The sequence below is a fragment of the Camelina sativa genome, chromosome 1 (assembly GCF_000633955.1).
Source record: "Camelina sativa cultivar DH55 chromosome 1, Cs, whole genome shotgun sequence".
Lineage (NCBI taxonomy): Eukaryota > Viridiplantae > Streptophyta > Magnoliopsida > Brassicales > Brassicaceae > Camelina > Camelina sativa.
In genome coordinates, this window is record NC_025685.1 from 17974845 (window position 1) to 17985823 (window position 10979).

Here is a 10979-nt window from a genome sequence, read left to right on the forward strand (position 1 = left end):
GAGATGCCCCAAATACACACAATCAGAGAGCTGGTATTGTGCCTCCTACAGCTGCTAATAATAATTATGAGATCAAAAGTGGGCTAATCTCTATGATTCAAGCAAATAAGTTCCATGGTTTGCCAATGGAAGACCCCCTAGACCATCTTGATGAGTTTGATAGAATTTGTGGCCTCACCAAGATCAATGGTGTAAGTGAGAATGGTTTCAAGCTCAGATTGTTTCCTTTCTCACTTGGAGACAAGACACATCTCTGGGAGAAGACACTTCCAACTGGTGCTATCACTACATGGGATGCTTGTAAGAAGGCATTCCTAGCTAAATTCTTCTCTAATTCTAGAATTGCAAGGTTGAGGAATGAGATTTCTTGTTTTGCACAAAAGAATAATGAAAGCTTTTGTGAGGCATGGGAGAGATTCAAAGGCTTCCAAACACAATGTCCACACCATGGCTTTAGCAATGAATCTCTACTCAGCACCTTATATAGAGGAGTTCTACCTAAGATAAGGATGCTTTTGGATACAACTTCCAATGTCAATTTACTCAACAAGAATGTAGAAAAAGGATGGGAGCTAGTGGAGAACTTAGCACAATCTAATGGGAACTACAATGAGGACTATGATAGAACAATAAGGTTTGTCTCCAATGATCAAGATGAGAAGTATAAGAAGGACTTGAAGGTTGTTCATGAGAAGTTGGACAAGATTCTACTTAGCCAACAAAAGAACATTCATTTTCTTGGTGAAGAAGAGGTTCCAACTCAAGATGGGGAGAGAGAATTTGCTGAGATTTGCTACATGCAGAATCAAGGAGGGTTCAAGGGCTATAATCAATTCAAGAACAACAACCTCTCCTATAGAAGCACCAATGTAGCAAATCCACAATACCAAGTTTATCCACCTCAACAGCCCCAACAACAAAACAACTATGCACCCAAACAACAACACCAAGGGTTCCACCCTCAATTGTGTCCCCCTCTAGGGTTTCAGACCTCACAAGGTCAAGAACCAGATTTGAGAGCTATGATGCATCAATTGTTGCTTGGGCAAGCAAATGGGCAGATTGAGGATGCAACGAAGTTTGCTGAGCTGAACCAAAAGTTAACTTTCCAGTATAATGATCTCAACATCAAGTTTGCGACTCTGAACTCTAGAGTGAAATACATGGAGAGCAACATTGCTTCTACTTCAGCTCCAAAGCCTAATCAAATTCCTGGAAAAGCTATTCAAAACCCAAGGGAGTTCACTGCTAAAGCTATTCACCTTTATGAGGAAGCTGTCACTCAGGAAAGTGAAGTTCAAGTTGGGGAGGATTCGTCACTAATTGAAGCCCAAAGTAAAGATTTTTACACAGCAAACTGAAGCCGTCAAAGCACTCGACCAGGTGCTCGACCATACACACGATCGAGTACCTGATCGAGTGACCGATCGAGTCGTTGCCACAGAAGCTGTTAAGTGTGTTAGATACATTCCTCCTGCTTACAAAACCACCACAACCATTCCCAGGGCGTTTCAAGGAACAAAAGCTGAAGGAACTCAAAGGGAAGTAATGGCTTTGAAACAAGAGGTTGTCATTCAATACAAAGAAGAAGAGAGAGGACCTGCTTTGGAACAGTATGCTCCATAACCTCTCTACCAAGATATGCTACTTGAGATATCACAACAGAAGGCTCAGAATCAGGATAAGAAGGATCTTGAGAAGATTGAGGGAGCCATTCATCCCAACTAAACTTGAAGACCCAGGTCCTTTCCATCCGCCTTGCTCCTTTAGCTATCTACACTTCAACAAATGCTTGTGTGATCTGGGAGCATCTGTCAGTGTGATGCCTTACTCTATAGCACAAAATCTTGGACATACTGGATTCAAGTGCAGCAACCTCTACATATGTCAGCAGTTGCTATTCGTGAAGCTAAAGGCAAGAAAGCTGCTGATCGCTCATTGGATCGACGTGATGCACAACTTGCGTCAAGAAGAGAAGCTTGTGGAAGTACTCGATCACCTACTCGAGCAGGCAAACGATCGAGTGCTGGTTCGAGTAGGTGGTCGAGTGGCTTGACGAGGAAGAAACATCAACCAGCTGAGGAGGATCCTGAACGAACTGAGAGTGAGGAGGAGATGAAGTTCACTCTTCAAGAGCACATGAGGAGGAACAAAACAAGAGGGAAGAGGCCAGCAGTTGAAGAACAAGAAGAAGAGAGTGAAAGTGAAGAAGAGGAAGAAGAAGGGGAAGAAGAAGAAGAATCTTATGGTTAAACTACAAAACAGCTCTATGAAGCTTTCATGAGGATGAGCTTCCAAGGAACAAGGTATCCACAAAAGGAGACCATGGAGAAGCTGGGTATTGCTGAAGATGTAGAGTTTCTATTAGAGAAGTGCAATCTAAGCAAATTCATGGGATTGTGCATTGAAGGGTATAGAGAAGAGAGCTGTGAGTTATTAGCCACCATCAAGTTTCACTTCTTCCCAAGAATGGATAAAGAGTTGGGAGATGGTTGTTGTGACTTCACTTTCATTCAAAAAGATAGCCAATATCTATGGATTTGAAGTTGGGAGTGAAAGGAATATGGTTATACCAAGGGAAGAGCTCTTTGCTGTTTGGGAAACCATTGGAGATAGCAACATCTACTCATCGTCCAAGTCCAAGAGCTCAAAGATAAGAAGTCCAGTCATAAGGTACTTCCACAAAGCCTTAGCAAACACTTTCTTTGCTAGAAAGGAGACTGGAAATTTGAATGAGGGAGAACTTAAGATGATTGATGTAGCACTCAATGGCATCATCCTTCAAGCAAGAGATGGGACCATTTTCCTTGGGAGTAGTGTGGAGACTGATCTTGCTATGGTCCTCATTGACCAATTGATCTATTATAGAAGTTGGGTGAGCAACCTATACAAGAGGGGCTCAACTGAAGTTCTAACCATTGGATGCATCATCAGTCCAATGCTAGTAGCTGACAAAGTACCACTTCAAGGAGAGAAGGCCAAGCCAAGATGGATTGACACCAACAACCTCACCTCCACTCTCATTCTAGCCAAGGAGATGCACCATGGGAAACACCTCTTCAACTTTGAGCATCTAACACTAGGGAAGACTCAGCTTGTTCTACCCAACAAGGCACTTACCACCATAAGTGAAGGGCTAAACATTGATTTTTGGCCAGCTGTTGAGTTTTTGTTTGATGGGACAGCTCAAGTAAGAGTAGATCAAGCTGGAGATGTGGAGATGGCTGATGGAGAAGAGCAATTTTATTTTGAAGATTATGAGCCAAATCCAAGAGATAGTAGAGGAGTGAGAGAGACTAGCAAGAAGTTGACACTCCTACAAAAGTGGAACAAGTGGCATGGCAATAATTTTGACAAGTTGAAGAAGAAGGTGGGAAGGATGACTAAGTCCATCAAGGGTTTAAAAAAGGAGATTGCTATTTTGAAGAGTGGGAATTCTTCACCAGCACCATCTAGCCTTTTGAGGAGGAGTAGCTCAACTAGAACATTGTCTAGAGCTGAAAACCCAGTGGTACCAGCTATACCTTCGATGCATGAGCCAATTCAGAGGAGGAGAGGTTCAAGTCGCCCAGAACAGTAGTTTCCGAGGCACTCAACCAGTTCACTCGAGCACCCACTCGACCGAGCACCTCCAATGCACTCGGTCGAGTACATCCCCAGACCTCCCTATGGTTTTCCAGCTCCAGCAGGCTATCCAGGCTATCCCTATGGCTAAGCTTACCCTCTCATCCCTCCCCAATACTTCATGGATCCAGCCCTCTTGCAGCAATACTACTAGTAGCAAGGAAAACAATTTTTCCGACCACCACTAACTCGACCGACACACTCGACCGAGTACCAGTCGATGGCCATCGTCGAGTTGCCTCCTTTCCCACCTCAAAATCAAGCTCCAAACTCCAGGTACACATTTGACAGCATGAATGAGGATGTGGACAACTTCTTGCACAACCCATAAGGTACCAACATCACCTATCTATTTTAAATACCATTGCATCTCTAGTTTTATTTTATTTTGAGTCTTGAATCCTCTTACAAATTTCTTTTACACAGTGGACTATGTAATTTAAGTTTGGGGGAGGGTTTGAGATAGTATTTGACATTGTTTTCTATTTTCTTATTTCAAGTTTTTAGCATAATCATGTTTATGTTTGCATTGCATCTAAGGCATAGAAAAAACCAAAAAAAATTGAAAATTTTTGCAAAAAAATCTTTATAAAAAAAAAGTGTTCATGTAGTTTGCATTGCATATTAGGATCTTGTTTAGCATGTTTCATATAGGACTGTTTAATATTTGCATTAGGGATCTATGATGAGTTTAGCCTTGTTAGCTTGTTTAAATTCACTAAACTAGGATCAATGCCCAAGTTAATTGTACTTTGATGCTAGTTGAGTAGCTAGAAGCATAAGATTGAACCAAGCCTTGAATTCCTGCATTGAATTTGGTCTAAATTTAAGTATGTTGTGATTTGATGCCATTTCCTACTTATAAGAGCCTAATATTGACTTTTAATTATCAATTTTGTGCCTTGCTTTAAACTCATGGATACCATATACATATTTGGATCATCTTTCTCTATTATAGCACTCTTATTGATTAAAATAATTGATTTAATCATTAAGATCAGTTTCTAATACCCTTAACCAATCCTCTTTCAAAGTCATGTTTATTTTTGTGTGTGTAAAGCCTTTTGGAATTGAGTTTGGTAGAAAGTGTTAGGTTTGAGCTGACAAGAGTAAAACCCTCTGTAGTTCTAATTTGCAATTTTCAAACTAGATAGGACTAGGTGGTTTAATTTTTGGGTTTGATACTTGGTTGATTTGAAAAGGAAAAGAAAAGAAAGAAGAAAAGAGAGAAAGAAAATGTTAAAGTCTTTAGGAGGGGAATGTGTTTAAGTAAATTTAAGCTCTAGTGAAAGAATGGGAAGTTTGAGATTGTTAAAGATGGTTCTAGTCAAAGAAAAGAAAGAAACAAAAGAAGAGTCTAGCAAAAAGCTCTATGGCTTAAAGATTAAGAAGAAAAGGGTACCATAGCAAATAAGAAAGGAACCCCATTCCACTAGTTGATTCAATTAAGAAACATCTCCTAAGGCTTAAAAACAAAAGAGAAAAGGGTATTTGAGAAAAGGGTATTTGAGAAGAGAGGAAGATAAAGGGTAGAATTAGGACAATATGGGATTAGAATGATATGATAAACACTTTGGGTACCTTTGGGTAGACAAGGTTTTGTTCTTGTATGTGTCTAAGCCTTCTTCTAAAGTTCAATCCATTTTTATTAAAGAACCTTGATATTGATAAGCCCCACTCTAAAGAGAGACCATCATTGTCTCTAACCCTTTATTACCAAGCCAAATGAGGTTAAAGCATTGCATAAGTTGATTGATGTTATTGTTTAATGAAGGTTAAAGGAAATGGTTGATTTGAATACATGTGGATATCTAAGGCTTAAATCAGTAAATGTTGTGATAGGCTTGTCTAAAATCTTTAAGTACATCTCATTCAACTTGCATCATAGTACTAGTAACTTAGACATTAATTCTAGCTAGTTTATTAGCAAGCTTTAGGTGCTGAGATCCCACTTTCAAACCTCACTCTTCTACTTATGTCTTGTTTATTTGCTTGAGGGCAAGCAAAGACTAAGTTTGGGGGTGTTGATGTTCATATATTTCACCTTGTTTTACCTTAGTATATTTACATCTTTTGCATGATTTACTATTTAGTTTGACCATTATTGAGTAGCTTTATGACTGTTTATACATTAGAATAGATTTGCATTGTATTTGCATAGTTTATTGCATTAACAGGTGATTTTGGATCCTAAGGAGCATGGAAGGATGCTGAGAAGGATTTGAGAAGGATGCTGAGAAGGATTTGAGCTATCAAGTGAAGAAGATCAAGGAGTTAGAACAGAAGGAACCAAGTCTGAAAGTCCACTCGACTACCACACTCGACCAGACACTCGACCGTGTGCGGAGAGGGACTCGACCAAATGGAGGAAGCAGAAGAAGAGGTCACTCGACCAAGCACTCGACCGAGCACCTGGTTGAGTTGACCGAGCCGCCTTCCTATTTTGTCTTCTAGCCATTTTAGGGCTTTCCCTCTCTCCTATATAAGGACCTTGTACCTCATGGCCGCAAAAGAGAGCACTTTTTTGAGAAATAATATCTAGATCTAGTATTCACCTTTTTGGGAATAATCTACTTTTTGTCTTTCTTTTGCTTAGATCATTAGCCACTTTTGTATTATCTCAAGAAATCTTTGTTACTTGTTGGTTCCATAACTTTCTAAGTATTGAGAATTTGAGTTTGATTTCTTCTTCAATATTGTAGATCTTTATGTTATCTATCTAATCATGCAAGTTTCATTGATTTCTGAGTTTATGATTTTTTTCATCATGTTTAGTGATTGTGAGTAGTGTGTAAAGATCTTAAGGATGGATTAGGCTGGGTAAAGGTTATGGGAGTTTAGATTGATCAAGCTTTATTGTTATACATCTCTTCTAGATTAGATATACTCTATGCTATTCTTATAGTGAGAGGGTAAGGATAGATCTTAATCTTCTTAGCATCACACCAATGTTTAAGTGGCTAGATAAGGCTAATGCTAGAGATTATCATTAAGCATGCTAAGAGATTAGATATTTAAAGTGATTTTTGACATTGATGATCTGATTGTTTAATGCCTGCTTTTATATGTAATAGCTAGTGAGAACTAGGTCTAAGAGTATCTAAACTTGATTATTATTGTCATGAGAATGGATTAACAAGTATTAGAAGATCATTGTCTAGAGATAGCCAATTGTTGATTGAGGTTTGTTGATCAGTTTAGATAACCATAGCTTGAGCCCAACCCATGAATCCATCATTAAGACCTTTCCTTGTTTATTGATTTCCCTGTTTGAGTATTGTTATTTGCTTGCTGTTTGATTTACTTTCATTTTGCTCTGTTTTGATTGTTGTTCTGTCTCTGTTCTTCATCCAGAAGTCCACTCGACCTCTCACTCGACCTCCCACTCGATCGAGTATCATCCAGTGTTCTTGTTTATGTTCTGCATTTACTTGTTTCACTTCCTGTTTCATTCCTGTTGCATTCATTTTGTTTCTGTTTGATCCTGTTTCATTACTTGTCTTGCATTAGTTTAGTTCATGATCTTGTTTAGTATCATTACTGTTTTGTTTTCACTGTTTACTTTGCATTTAACATCTTGTCTTAGTAGTTTTACATTCTGCATTTTATCATTATCATTAGGTCGTTAGTTAAAAACATTCATCACATTTGGCTTGACTTAGATAAGTATTCATATCCTGACTGCTTGCATCACACTCATTATGGATTGACATCTTTTATGCTACAACAACATAAGGGTAACTGAAACACCTTGCATCCACATGTTCATCATCCATCTCTATCATCATTCATCACCAACCATATAAAAATCCATGTTTCAATTTGGCGCCGTTGCCGGGGAGGTGTTTGTTTGTGACATTTAGGATTCATACAAGTCTAAGATTAAGTTCTATTGTTCCTTTGATCACTACTGATTAAGATTCTTCATCTGCTTGTTTGTTTTGAATCTCAGGTACCAACTCGACCAACCACTCGACCGTCTGCACGATTGAGTACTTGATTGAGCCACAACCTGGATTCAAAAGGAATACTCGTCTCAGTCAGTTCGACCTTCAACTCGAGCATGTGCTCGACCGAGTGCCTGTTCGAGTCAGTCATCGGGTCAGTTGATGCAAACAAGATGCAAGGGAAATCAAAATCTTCAGAGGTACCTAGATCACATCAACTGCCTACCAAGAGACCTAAGACATCAGAGAACAAGAATCCTCCAAGAACAGGAAAATCAGTTGCTAGTGGAGCAACAAAACAATCAAGATCAAAGGCCAAGGCACATTGGTGCAGGAGATGCCCCAAATACACACAATCAGAGAGTTGGTATTGTGCCTCCTACAGTTGCTAATAATAATTATGAGATCAAAAGTGGGCTAATCTCTATGATTCAAGCAAATAAGTCCATGGTTTGCCAATGGAAGACCCCCTAGACCATCTTGATGAGTTTGATAGAATTTGTGGCCTCACCAAGATCAATGGTGTAAGTGAGAATGGTTTCAAGCTCAGATTGTTTCCTTTCTCACTTGGAGACAAGACACATCTCTGGGAGAAGACACTTCCAACTGGTGCTATCACTACATGGGATGCTTGTAAGAAGGCATTCCTAGCTAAATTCTTCTCTAATTCTAGAATTGCAAGGTTGAGGAATGAGATTTCTTGTTTTGCACAAAAGAATAATGAAAGCTTTTGTGAGGCATGGGAGAGATTCAAAGGCTTCCAAACACAATGTCCACACCATGGCTTTAGCAATGAATCTCTACTCAGCACCTTATATAGAGGAGTTCTACCTAAGATAAGGATGCTTTTGGATACAACTTCCAATGTCAATTTACTCAACAAGAATGTAGAAAAAGGATGGGAGCTAGTGGAGAACTTAGCACAATCTAATGGGAACTACAATGAGGACTATGATAGAACAATAAGGTTTGTCTCCAATGATCAAGATGAGAAGTATAAGAAGGACTTGAAGGTTGTTCATGAGAAGTTGGACAAGATTCTACTTAGCCAACAAAAGAACATTCATTTTCTTGGTGAAGAAGAGGTTCCAACTCAAGATGGGGAGAGAGAATTTGCTGAGATTTGCTACATGCAGAATCAAGGAGGGTTCAAGGGCTATAATCAATTCAAGAACAACAACCTCTCCTATAGAAGCACCAATGTAGCAAATCCACAATACCAAGTTTATCCACCTCAACAGCCCCAACAACAAAACAACTATGCACCCAAACAACAACACCAAGGGTTCCACCCTCAATTGTGTCCCCCTCTAGGGTTTCAGACCTCACAAGGTCAAGAACCAGATTTGAGAGCTATGATGCATCAATTGTTGCTTGGGCAAGCAAATGGGCAGATTGAGGATGCAACGAAGTTTGCTGAGCTGAACCAAAAGTTAACTTTCCAGTATAATGATCTCAACATCAAGTTTGCGACTCTGAACTCTAGAGTGAAATACATGGAGAGCAACATTGCTTCTACTTCAGCTCCAAAGCCTAATCAAATTCCTGGAAAAGCTATTCAAAACCCAAGGGAGTTCACTGCTAAAGCTATTCACCTTTATGAGGAAGCTGTCACTCAGGAAAGTGAAGTTCAAGTTGGGGAGGATTCGTCACTAATTGAAGCCCAAAGTAAAGATTTTTACACAGCAAACTGAAGCCGTCAAAGCACTCGACCAGGTGCTCGACCATACACACGATCGAGTACCTGATCGAGTGACCGATCGAGTCGTTGCCACAGAAGCTGTTAAGTGTGTTAGATACATTCCTCCTGCTTACAAAACCACCACAACCATTCCCAGGGCGTTTCAAGGAACAAAAGCTGAAGGAACTCAAAGGGAAGTAATGGCTTTGAAACAAGAGGTTGTCATTCAATACAAAGAAGAAGAGAGAGGACCTGCTTTGGAACAGTATGCTCCATAACCTCTCTACCAAGATATGCTACTTGAGATATCACAACAGAAGGCTCAGAATCAGGATAAGAAGGATCTTGAGAAGATTGAGGGAGCCATTCATCCCAACTAAACTTGAAGACCCAGGTCCTTTCCATCCGCCTTGCTCCTTTAGCTATCTACACTTCAACAAATGCTTGTGTGATCTGGGAGCATCTGTCAGTGTGATGCCTTACTCTATAGCACAAAATCTTGGACATACTGGATTCAAGTGCAGCAACCTCTACATATGTCAGCAGTTGCTATTCGTGAAGCTAAAGGCAAGAAAGCTGCTGATCGCTCATTGGATCGACGTGATGCACAACTTGCGTCAAGAAGAGAAGCTTGTGGAAGTACTCGATCACCTACTCGAGCAGGCAAACGATCGAGTGCTGGTTCGAGTAGGTGGTCGAGTGGCTTGACGAGGAAGAAACATCAACCAGCTGAGGAGGATCCTGAACGAACTGAGAGTGAGGAGGAGATGAAGTTCACTCTTCAAGAGCACATGAGGAGGAACAAAACAAGAGGGAAGAGGCCAGCAGTTGAAGAACAAGAAGAAGAGAGTGAAAGTGAAGAAGAGGAAGAAGAAGGGGAAGAAGAAGAAGAATCTTATGGTTAAACTACAAAACAGCTCTATGAAGCTTTCATGAGGATGAGCTTCCAAGGAACAAGGTATCCACAAAAGGAGACCATGGAGAAGCTGGGTATTGCTGAAGATGTAGAGTTTCTATTAGAGAAGTGCAATCTAAGCAAATTCATGGGATTGTGCATTGAAGGGTATAGAGAAGAGAGCTGTGAGTTATTAGCCACCATCAAGTTTCACTTCTTCCCAAGAATGGATAAAGAGTTGGGAGATGGTTGTTGTGACTTCACTTTCATTCAAAAAGATAGCCAATATCTATGGATTTGAAGTTGGGAGTGAAAGGAATATGGTTATACCAAGGGAAGAGCTCTTTGCTGTTTGGGAAACCATTGGAGATAGCAACATCTACTCATCGTCCAAGTCCAAGAGCTCAAAGATAAGAAGTCCAGTCATAAGGTACTTCCACAAAGCCTTAGCAAACACTTTCTTTGCTAGAAAGGAGACTGGAAATTTGAATGAGGGAGAACTTAAGATGATTGATGTAGCACTCAATGGCATCATCCTTCAAGCAAGAGATGGGACCATTTTCCTTGGGAGTAGTGTGGAGACTGATCTTGCTATGGTCCTCATTGACCAATTGATCTATTATAGAAGTTGGGTGAGCAACCTATACAAGAGGGGCTCAACTGAAGTTCTAACCATTGGATGCATCATCAGTCCAATGCTAGTAGCTGACAAAGTACCACTTCAAGGAGAGAAGGCCAAGCCAAGATGGATTGACACCAACAACCTCACCTCCACTCTCATTCTAGCCAAGGAGATGCACCATGGGAAACACCTCTTCAACTTTGAGCATCT